Source organism: Brachypodium distachyon, chromosome 3, assembly GCF_000005505.3.
Source record: "Brachypodium distachyon strain Bd21 chromosome 3, Brachypodium_distachyon_v3.0, whole genome shotgun sequence".
Lineage (NCBI taxonomy): Eukaryota > Viridiplantae > Streptophyta > Magnoliopsida > Poales > Poaceae > Brachypodium > Brachypodium distachyon.
This window is the reverse complement of record NC_016133.3, coordinates 23,270,952-23,282,732: the sequence shown is the minus strand read 5'-3', so window position 1 is coordinate 23,282,732 and position 11,781 is coordinate 23,270,952.

Genomic DNA, 11,781 nt, shown 5'->3' with positions numbered 1-11,781 from the left:
GACCAGTGATTCACCGTACTCAAGCATGTCCCAAAGGATCAACATCATACATGAGTAATTGATACAAGTGGTTAATCAAACACACGTGGCATTATAAATAAAAGTGACGTATTACATCATCGTGAACATATGGTTCAATACATAAATGACATAATAGAATTCACATAGCGGAAATAGAAATAAAAATAAATAGCATGGTGTGGCGCCAACTCCACAAGCAAAGTCAAAGTAAGTCCAGAACACCGTCACTACTACTCCTCGTCGTACTCACTGTCGAAACCTGCTGCTCCTGATAATCACAACATTAAAGAAATGGCCACCTGAGTACTTCTCATGGTACTCAGCTCCTCCCTACCCTAACCTGAATTTTATGCAAGACTCTATATGAGGCCGTATAGTAGAGGCTTGTTTGTCATTGCAAAAACAGCAACTAAGTCTACACAATTTTATAACAATTCTCTAAAAAGTTTTAGAAACATTTAACACACAATTTATAGTATCCATCCAATGCCGCTCAACAATGACACCGGATAAGCAGCGGGATCCTGATGACCCGGCGGCACAATCGACCGTTGTTGACCCAACACACTCACACACCAACCTTGAGAATAGAGAGATGACAGATAGATAACCCAAATTGCCATTTCACTCGTCCATTAACCGCGGACACGGCTATTCGAATAGTTTTGACTCTACAAAGTTTGTACACTGGACCCACATGAAACCGACGTGTTACCCCTTTGCTATCCTCTGGCCTGAGTAGCAATGGCGTCGATTACGTGACCTTTCAATCAACGATCCTTGGTATTGTCTCAGCCCGCTAAGGTTTCCCAGTCGGAGGTGAGTACGTCCACCCGTTAAAGGCCCCTCTTGCGCCAAACACGGCCGCAGCCGCCAAGGATAGTAAGTCCCCCAAGTCTCTACGAGACCCAATCCACCACTTGGCTGAGACGCCACCAATTCACGCTAACCTAGTTGGTACGCCTTACCCATTTAGGCATGTGGTTGCACTTGTATGGTGAAGTAAGCGGAAATCAGGCATTTTCCCTTATAGGGTACAACGGCAAACCACAAACTCGAGTGACTTCAACCCACTCGAGCAATCATCCGATGCCGCCATACCCTTGGTAAGTTAACCAGAATAGTTTACCCTTGGTAAGTTAACACACTCAGCATCCAACATGCTCAAAAATAATTCAGATTTAAATGAACAACTCACCATCAATACATAGTTGCAAAGAATATGAACTAAATTATTAAGCATGGCTAAGCATCAACTAACTATTCAGGTTTAATAGGTTTTGCTACTAACCGTAAGTAACATGGCATGGCATCATAATTGATGATAGGCATAAATAGTTTGACTCAAAAGCATAATGCAATTTTAAGTAAATGATTCATTTTGGAAATTATAGGATCAGAAAAAATGTGGTGGCACCTTCAGCGTGGATGTCTTCTCCTTCACCAGCTGAACCGTAGCCAAAGTCGCCCTCTCCTCCTATACATCATATAAGTATACGCGAATAAATAAATAGCAGAAACTCCAAATAGAACGAATAAAGAGAAATACACAAATCAGCACTTCACAAACATTTATAAAGCAGTACAGTTCGGCATAGGCTAGGAATACTACGAGTAATCCACAACAGAATGTATACTAATCTGCTAAAAAAAATAAGATATGCAAACCATATGTAAGAGGATGGCCATTTTTATTAATATCTGCAAAGCAAAAATACATGCAGCATTCACATAGATATGGATGAATTAACTAGCATGTTCAGAATACTCCTAAAAATATCTAAGATGTCATGCAATGCATTTTTATGTAGTGAAATTCATGCATATGAATTTTCAGGTCAAACAGATTAACTAGAATGCAAAATTTGTCTTTTAGAAAATAAAATACTTGCCCAAAATTGAGGATTCAAACATGAATGTTTGACTAACATGAATGTAAGTAAATCTGGGTACTAACATGATTTTATAAACATTTGTGCGAAATTTTACAGAGCAAGAAAAACTATGATCCATGTGTCTACTCCACATAAAATGATGATTTTGGCATTTCAATACCTTCAAATCTACTAGTCAGAAAAATATGATATTAATGGTATGCAAACTACACTAAAGATACAACATGTTAGACATTTAATATGCAGTAAGTTTCATACAAAAAGAAATTCTAACGAAAAAGATGGAATCAGCCTAATTAGCTCTATATGCAAGAATTTGTGTTTGAGACTTTGAGTTCCAAATCCCTAGGAGACTGATCTGGGACTTCTAATCAATACCAATGACATCCATAGATGATCATGAAAGCATGGAAGAAATATTTGATCGGTGGAGAAAAATGCAGAAATTGGAACAAAGGTTTTGGGGTGATTGGGCAAATCAATGGGATCCGAATTGTACAAGAACTGTTGATTGTCTGGGTAGAGAATCATTCAAAAGGGATGTGGATTGGACTAGATGCTCACCATTTCGATGAACAGAAGTAGATAGAAGAGAAAGGAATATTGGGCGGCTGGTGTAGTTGATCAGATGAAGATTGGAGCCCTCCCTTCTTGGTGTCACTACTAAAGAAAACCCCATCCGTGATCCCCCTCTCGAGGCATCCACGAGCGCCACCAGTTGCGGTGATTACCACCGCCACTGGTGCCTCACCACCAGTGGCGGTGAATAGTGTCCCGAAAAAAGTCACCGCCACTGGTGGTCCATCATCAGTGGCGGTGATAACCACCGCCACTGGCGCTGCCCATGGAAACCCTAAAAGCTACCAATGGCGGGCGTCCAAAAGAACCGCCACAGATAGTGATCACCATAGGTGATCACAATACCCAGTCGTCAGTATATTCCGTCAACGGAACAGGAAGACACTGACGACTGGGTATCAATGATCGATAAGAGGTGCAGCTGAAGCCTTTTTATGCTGGGAAGGCCGTACGTAAAGAACCGAGGTGGGACTAAACCTCAAAATTGCATACAGCAAGAGCACCAGTGGCAGGCAAAACCCCATCCGTGATCCCCCACCAGTGGCGGTTAAAACGCACCAAAAAACACACCCCCACTGTAGTCCTCTCGAGACATCCACGAGCGCCACCAGTGACGGTGATTATCACCGCCACTGGAGGTACACCATCAGTTGTGGTCATTTTGTTCACCGAAACAAATCACCGCCACTGATGCTGTAGCACCAGTGGCGGCGGCTATCACCGCCACTGGCGCTGCTCGCGGATGCCCCATTTGTTAGCAATGGCGGGCACCTGAAAAAACCGCCATTGGTGAGTCCGCACGTGATGGGCTAGCTACTCAGCCAACCGTGACCTTCCCTTGACCGCTGCAGCACGAAACTGATCGCGTTTCGTACTCCAGCGACCTGGGAAGTCACTGTTGAGTGGTTAGCCACCGATAGGATGGGCGGCCGAATCCCTTTTATGTTGGTTAGATCGTTTGTAAACAAGCGAGGTGGGACTAAAGTTCTCAACAGTGGAGGTTGTTTCTTTGGGGAACTATAGGGAGATGACCAGTGGCGGGTATAATCTTAGCCGCCACCGGTGAGTCCTCCAGGGGCGGTTTATGTCTCCGCCCGCCGCTAGAGATCACCAGTGACGATTATTCTATTTGCCCGCCACTGGAGACCTCCCTATATATAACCCCTGTACGAGCGCGAAGCTGTTCGAGCTCGCACGTCTATGTTGGACCAGCTGCGGCTCTGCTTCTCACCGGCGGCGAAGCCCTGCCAAATTTTGATGGCGGCGGCCGGAAGGTAGCACTCCCCTCTTCTCCTCCTTCTTCCTCTCCCTTCTTCCTCCTCCTATTCTTCTCCAATTTTGCAAAATGGCCATTAATGGTGCCTTGGCTGCCGGCGGGAAATTTGGCCCCGATCTCTCTCCGGCGGCTCTCCCGGGCTGCCCCCGCTGTCTCTGGAGCTCCCCCTCACCCTTGTGATGATCCTGCCTCTCTCTCGCTTTAATTTTGCTCGGATGAGCTCCCTCTCTCTCTAGATCTCTCTCTAGATCTCTCTCTAGCTCTCTCTCTCTGCAGCTCTCTCTCTAGCTCTCTCTCTATGTAGCTGGTATGGGGGAGCTTAGCCCCTGGGGGTTAGCCCAAGGGGTAAGCTTAACCTCGGGACCGGTGTACATGCATGTTCAAACATATTAAATGTGTGTTGACACCGGCCTTCGTGCCGTGTATTTCTTATGTGATGTGATACCGGCCGTCGTGCCGATGTGGGTGGGGGTAATTTGTTTTTGATGTAGGCATCGAATTTCGTAGTGCAAAATGCTATTTTTTTAGCAAAGGTCATGCCGAAATTTTCCATTTTTGTCGAGCAAGCTGATTTGTTTATTTAAAAAAAAAATTGTGTTGTAGCTTGATGGGCCGTGCTTGGATGTACGAGGACAGGTTACGTGTTGAGTGGATAGAGCGGCTGAAGACTTTTGTCGATGCCGGCGTGGAAGATATGCTTAGGAAAGGGGGTGATAAGATGTGTTGTCCCTGTGTGAGATGTCGGAACAGCAAGCTGTATGAGGCAGAGGATGTGGAGATGCACTTGCTCATGCGGGGATTTGTGTTAGGTTATTCAAGGTGGACTTCTCATGGGGAGGATGGCATTGAAGCCGATGGCGGCATTGAGATGGAAAACATGGAGTCTGACGACCAGCCTGGTGAAGAAGCATACCATGGCCTGGATCCAGTACAGGACGTTCCAACCGGCAGGATGGTTGAAATGCTGGATGATCAGTATCTGCAGAATCAGTTGGATAACCCCGAGGATGAGAGGGTGTCCCGTAAGTTCGAGAAGCTGAGGGAGGATGCCGAGACACCGTTATATGAAAATGCCGGCATGGATAAGAGTGTGCTAGAAGTAACGCTCGAGCTTTTGCGCATAAAGGCAAAATACAACATCATGGATTCGGGATTTTCGGAGATTCTGAGTTACCTACGTACGGTACTTCCTCCGGGCAACAAGTTGGCTAAGAGCACGTACGAGGCGAAGAAAGTTACATGCCCACTCGGGTTAGAGGTCATCAGATACCATGCTTGTCCGCTGGATTGCATCATATATAAGGGCGACTACAAAGACATGCACAGCTGTCCAGTATGCAAAACATCCCGATACAGGAAGAAAGACCCCAATCCTGACGGCGGCGAGGAGGAAGAATTGAAGCGTGGTGCGGCGGCAAAGACGGTCTGGTATCTCCCGTGTGGCACCAGGCTGGAGCGTTGGTTCCAGAACGAGAAGGAGACCAGGTGGTTCATCTACCACGACGCGACTCAGGCAGATATCGATCCTGAGGGCGTGTATCGCAACGATGATGGAGTCCTCAAACACCCCGCAGATGTGGCTCAATGGAGGACTCTGGACGACGAATTCCCCGAGTTCGGCACAGAGCCCAGGAACATTAGGTTCGGGATGAGTACGGATGGGATCAATCCGTTCGGAAACTTGAGCAGCAAACACAGCACATGGCTGGTGATCCTATTCATATACAACCTCCCCCCGTGGCTTGTCATGAAGAGGAAGTACATCCACCTATCAATGCTCATACAGGGCCCTAAGCAGCCTGGTCTGAACGTGTATCTGGAACTGCTGAAGGATGAGCTCAAGGAGCTTTGGGAGAAGGGTCGAAAGGTTTGGGACGCTCATAAGAAGGAGGAGTTCACCCTTCGAGCAGCTCTCCTGACATGTGTGCATGACTACCTGGCGAACGGGAACTCATCGTGCCAGTCAACACTTGGGTACAAAGTGTGCACAAAGTGCGGGGACGAGACAGACGGGTTGTTCCTGCCAGAATCAAATAAGATTGTGTACATGGGACACCATAAGTGGCTGGAGATGAAGGACCTGTGGAGGGATGATAAGAAAAACTTCAACGGGAGGGTAAAGAGGCGGCACAAACCGAGGGAACTGACTGGACACGAAGTATACGAAATTGTCAGGGACCTCGAAGTCGTGGCTGGGAAAGCACAGCCGGCTGCAAGTCCAGATGGAGGCGGCCTTACGTACAAGAGGAGGTCCGTGTTGTGGGACCTGCCTTACTGGAGGTTCTTACAGAGCCGTCACACCATAGACGTCATGCATGTCGAGAAGAACGTGTGCGACAGCCTGTTGGGCTTGATGATGCACCACACGGACAAGTCAAAAGATGGACCAAAGGCACGGAAGGACCTGCAGTGGATGGGGATAAGGGAGAAGGTGTGGCTGATAGAGGAAGAGGCGCCGCAGGAAAACAAGGATGGTGAACGCACGATATATACGCCAAAGAAGCTTGATGTGCATGCCCGCCAAAGAAAGGACGACTTTAAAAGAGCACACACAATGGTGCTGCAACTCACGCCAGAGGTCGAGCCGTTCATTGACATGCACATCGAAGAACTTCGAAACCTCAACCCTAACAGGAAGGATGATTGGATCCAGCGAAAACACAATTCTACATTCGCCATGTGGCTGAAGGATCTTTGGTATCCGAGGGCTGCGGCGAATGAAGATGAGAAGATTGTCCAGAAGTTGTCACGGCTTCCCGACCGCAACGTCATGACATACCAGTCCTACACAATGAATGGGTATACGTACTACACCAAGGCTCAAGACCGTAAGAGTACGTACCAAAACAGCGGTATAGTGCTCGTAGCTGAGATCGGGACCGACAGCGAAGGCCAGACTGAAGCGTACTACGGCGTGGTCGAAGAGATCTGGGAGCTTGACTACACCTTCGCATCAGATGGGCACACGATGTCAGGCATGAAGATCATAGGTTCACAACAATGATTCTGCCAAAAGAGATTCCCCGTCATCAGGTGAACGTCAAAAGAATCTCGGCACTGCATGAACCATGGCAGTTTGCTTCCAAATGCAAACAAGTCTTCTTCGTAGAAGACCCGATAGCGAAAAACCGCGTAGTCGTGAGGAGAGATAAAAGGAGCATTGTTGGGGTCGACGGAGTAACTTCACAACAAGACTATGAAGGTTTCTCCGATCCCATGACCAGGCAAGAAGAAGAGGTGGCAAGACGGACGATCCAGACAAGAAAGAAGTCAAAATTACCCACACAAGACGGGGCCTACACCAAAAGCAGCCACGATGAGGTCCAAACGTATAAGAGGAAAGAGAAGACAACAAAGAAGAAAGACAAGATTGTCCAAGAGTTCACTATTTGTGTAATTTTCAATGTAATTTGAATTCTAACGAGGTTCGAATCTCAACTTGTTCAAATTTGAAAACAAATGTCGTAAATTTGTTTGCTATGCTCGTTGATGATTTTCAATGTAATTTCAATTCTAACGAGGTTCGAATCTTAACTTGTTCAAATTTGAAAAAAAATGCCGTAAATTTGTTCGCAATATTTTTCTACTATGAATGCATATTTTATTTGCTTGTTTCATCATTATAAAGGAGAAAAAAAAAGTTTTTAAGCCCACTCGGGTCAACTAGGCTATTCGGGTTCGGGCCCAGCCAAGCGAACCCGGGAGCAGCCTACTACCTACGAGGCCCGAGCGGACACGGGCCCACGGGGCAGTTATCCGAGCACACAAAGAACAGTACAGGCACCAGGCCAACGGGCCAGGCGAGGAGCACAGGAGACAGGCGAGACGATTAATCGGACGATGATGGGAGAAGGGAGGAAAGCCTTATATGTTGGTCGAACCGCTTGTAAACTAGCGAGGTGGGACTAAACTCCCACCTCGCCTCGCGCGGAGCCCGCAGAAGGACACCACAGGCGGTTATTACAAGGAAAACCGCCACTGGAAGGGGACCAGTGGCGGTTATTACCAGGAAAACCGCCACTGGAAGGGGGACTAGTGATGGTGATTAAAGGTAAGCCCGCCACCGGAAGCATCCACCCGTGGCGGTGATTTCGCGGAAACCCGCCACTGGTGTGTGCTACAAGACTTGGGATTTCCCAAATCTTCTCCAACTCACGAGTGGCGGTTATTTTCCTGAAACCCGCCACTGGTAATTATTTCAGAATGCACTATTATAATCCTATTATATTCTCTGCGTTCCCAAAAAATATAACAGTTGTACTTTTGGGTGCATAGTAATATTGTTTGTTCCCAATACTAAGTTTAGACATTAATTCATAGTATTTCATACAAATTTCTGTGATTATGTGTGGCTTTGGTGCTAATTTAATTCCATAAAATTCAATTTTCATCAAAATGAGCTGAAACTTGGCATGGGAACACCTCTCAGTCCAATGAATCAACATGGAAAAAATCAAGCCCAAAGTTGTTATAATGTTACCATTTGGATGTTGGCTCAGAAGGTATCAGAGATATCTACCTATATGATCCCAATATGTTATTCTTATGGGCTTCATTTGGAATTTTGACACCAAACTTCATATACAGGCATATTGTTGTGTGAGCAGCCTCCATGCCAAATTTCAGACCATTCTGAGCAATTTTGTAATTTATAACAATTTTTAACCATAGTAAACACTACAAAAGCATAAGTATTTGAATTTCAGCAATGTATTTAGCATTTAAATCTTTAGTGAGACAAGAAATAATTATTATACACTTGAAAATACAGGTGTCATAATTTTCAGAGAGACACAGAATATAATAAGAATATAATACTAGAGCCAAAATAATAACCAGTGGCGGGTATTTGTAATACAACCGCCACTGGTGCTTCGAACAAGGATGTGCTTACCCTCACTCACGTTCCAATTACCAGTGGCGGGGTTTTCACATACCCGCCACAGGTGGATCAACAATGGCGGGTATCCGGAGATACCCGCCACCGGCGGTCTCCTGCACCTGTAACCCTAGGAAGGTCTCCAATGGCGGGTATCCGCAAAATACCTGCCACTGGAGACCCTCCCATATATATTACAGGGCGAGACTTGGCGACATTTTTCGTATCCGAAACGCGCGTCTTCTCGACCAGCAGTGCTTCCTCGAGCACCCCAATGGCGAAGCGCTGCCCAAATCTCGCGCCGCCGCCGCCGCCCTTCTCCCTCGCATCCCCTCCCCTCCCTCGCGCCTCCCTCGCCGCCGCCCTTCTCCTCACCTCCCTCGCGCCTCCCTCGCCGAAACCCTAGCCGCCGCCGCCACCATGTCAGAGTCGCAGAAGGGCGACAGCGGGGGGTCGCAATGAATGACGAGGAGCAGGAAGCCCCTCGCCCCACCGGCCGCCCGATCCAGCCGCCCCGCCTAGCCGCCGCCCGGCCCGCTTCGCCGGGGGCGCGGCCGGGCCGCCTCGACGCCGCTGCTGTCGGCAGCCTCCGCCCCCCCTGCCCCGGCCCCCTCTGCCCCTCTTCCCCGACCCCCTCTGCCCCGGCCACCCCAACCCCGTCCACGACCCCGACTGTCTCCATCGCCGCGACCCCCGCTCCCGCCGACCCCACGACGGCGACCCCCGCAGCCGACGCCGTCGCCACCATGCCCACTGCCCCGACTCCTCCGCCGGCTGACGAAGACCCTGTCCCGGTGAGTCAAATTAGGGTTCAATCAGGGTTCAATTAGGTTAAATTAGGTTTAATTAGGGTTCAATTAGGGTTAAATTAGGGTCAAATATTGTTGTTTATATTTAGTTAGGGTTTAAATATTGTTGTTTGTCTTTAGTTCTATAGTTAATTAGGGTTGAATCTTGCTGCTTTCTTAATTAGGGTTGAATCTTGCTGTTTTTTTTAATTAGGGTTGCTGTTTATGTTTAGTTAGGGTTTAAATATTGTTGTTTATGGTTAAGTATTGATGTTATTGCTGTTTATGGTTTAACGATACATGCATGTGATCTCAACCATCGTGTCGGTTGATATAAGGAATGTGGGCCTGGCCATCGTGTCGGGTCGTTGAGAAGGGTCCGGCCATCGTGCCGAGGAGGTATATGTGGGTGGGAGTTTTTTTTATGCAGGTATAACATTCGGGTAGACTCATTTGTTGTTTTACAACAATGGTCATGCCGAAATTTTCTTGTTTTACAGCATAGGTCATGCCAAATTTTTCCGTTTTTTTAAATTACTTTTATAAGTGTTGGATAGGAAGCCCAGGCTCGCGTTGAAGCGGGGGCATCTTCCTCGGGCTCGGAAATTGCCATGAGCGAGGAGCAGCTGTTCCTTGAAGGAGCTGAGGACTAGCTGCTCCTTCAAGGAGCAGCTAACGAGGAAGAAGCCCAGGGTGCGATGTCTCAGGCTACGGAGGCGACTACTCAGTCGAAGTCCAAGCGGGGGGCGAACAAGGTGCCGACGGAGTCGTGGGTCGTCACCAAGCTGAGCAAAGAAAACTACCCGGAGGAACCAGTGGAGGCCGCAGAAAGATTCTCCAACACTGCAACGCCATCGTACGGGTATGCGCTCTCATCTATCAAAGATGGAGCGACGTCCCGGAAGCTGTGAAGCAGGACTGTTACGAGGCGGCAGGGAAGCGGTTCGTGCCTGCCAATGATGAGATCAGGAGACGGTTGGAGTGGCGGATGCACCAAGTCATGAGGAAGGGCCAGAGCACGTGGAAGTATAACTGCCAGAAGCTCATCGGCAAAGACTGGAAGACAGAGGTGAACAAGCACTGGAAGGGGATCTCGGAGGAGGACTGGGAGAGGTTCAAGGAGTGGGTCAGCACAGATGAATTCAAGGCCAGCCAAAAATGGTACAAGGAGCTTCGTGAGAAAAGGCCCTTCGACCACCGCCTCGGCAGTCGTGGACGCCCTGGAACGGAGAAGGTGTGGGCGAAGGAGGACGCCACATTGGACCAAGTCGGTATACAGCCGAGGGTCCCAACTTTGCTTCGCGGTGAGTGCTCCAGCAAATGGATGCGGTCGTCCATGACCGCAAATCAGTGGCCGGGCCTGGAGCCTATGTCAGAGAAGCAAGAGGCTGCACTCGTAAGGCCTCATCCTGACATCTTCTTTTATCAGTTGGGCTTCTTATACTCACATATAACATTAACACCGAGCATGTTGATTTTTGTATACAGGGTGCAATGGTAGAGTGGGAGTCGGAAGGCTCCCACTCGTCTATCAACCAACAGTGGGATGAAGCCATCAGCTACGCTCTGCAACGAAATGAGCACACGGGCCATATGCGAGGTGTCGGTTCCGGGCCCTTTCGCAGGCAGATGGCGAAAGAGCAAGGTTCCCGCAAACGCAGAAGGGCGTCCAGCAAAGAACAGAGCTCAGCGGACCTAGATGAGAAGATCCGGGTGTTGGCGAGGAGGAGCTCAGCAAGCTGATGCGGCTTGCAAGGGACCAGCGTGACGTCGATAACTTCATCGATCATGGTGTTTTCCCGGAGGCGCCCATCCAACCAACCCCACCCGCATCGGATCCGTCCCCGCGAGGGAATAAGAGCACCTCATGCTCCGGCACTGAGTGCTAGCTTGACCCGCTTGGGCCACCCGACAAGAACCTCACGGTAAGCGTCTTCGCCCGCTACGAAAAATTGAGAAATACCACTATCATGCTCCAATCCATTAATGATGTTGCCATGTTTGTCATGCGCAGAAGGGCGTCAAATGCCGGCTACACATGCCGACGGTGGGGAACCCTCTGGGCGCGCGCGGGTTGCTGATGCCGCGTACGACCGTGGTGCACCACGTGACCCTGCGAGACGACATGGTCAGGGTGCAGGTGGACTCCGTGCTCAGGGGCTTCGAGGACGAACCGGTCCCTTATCCTCCGCACGAAGAGGCGATGACCCTAAGGGATTGCGTCAAATCCTACCTCATCTGGCCTAGGAGGTTGGTGGTTCTCGCTACGGAGCCGTCTCCATCTCCGTCCCCCCACCTCAGTCCGTCTCCACCCGCCCGGCGCATGACGTCTCCGTCGTTGCT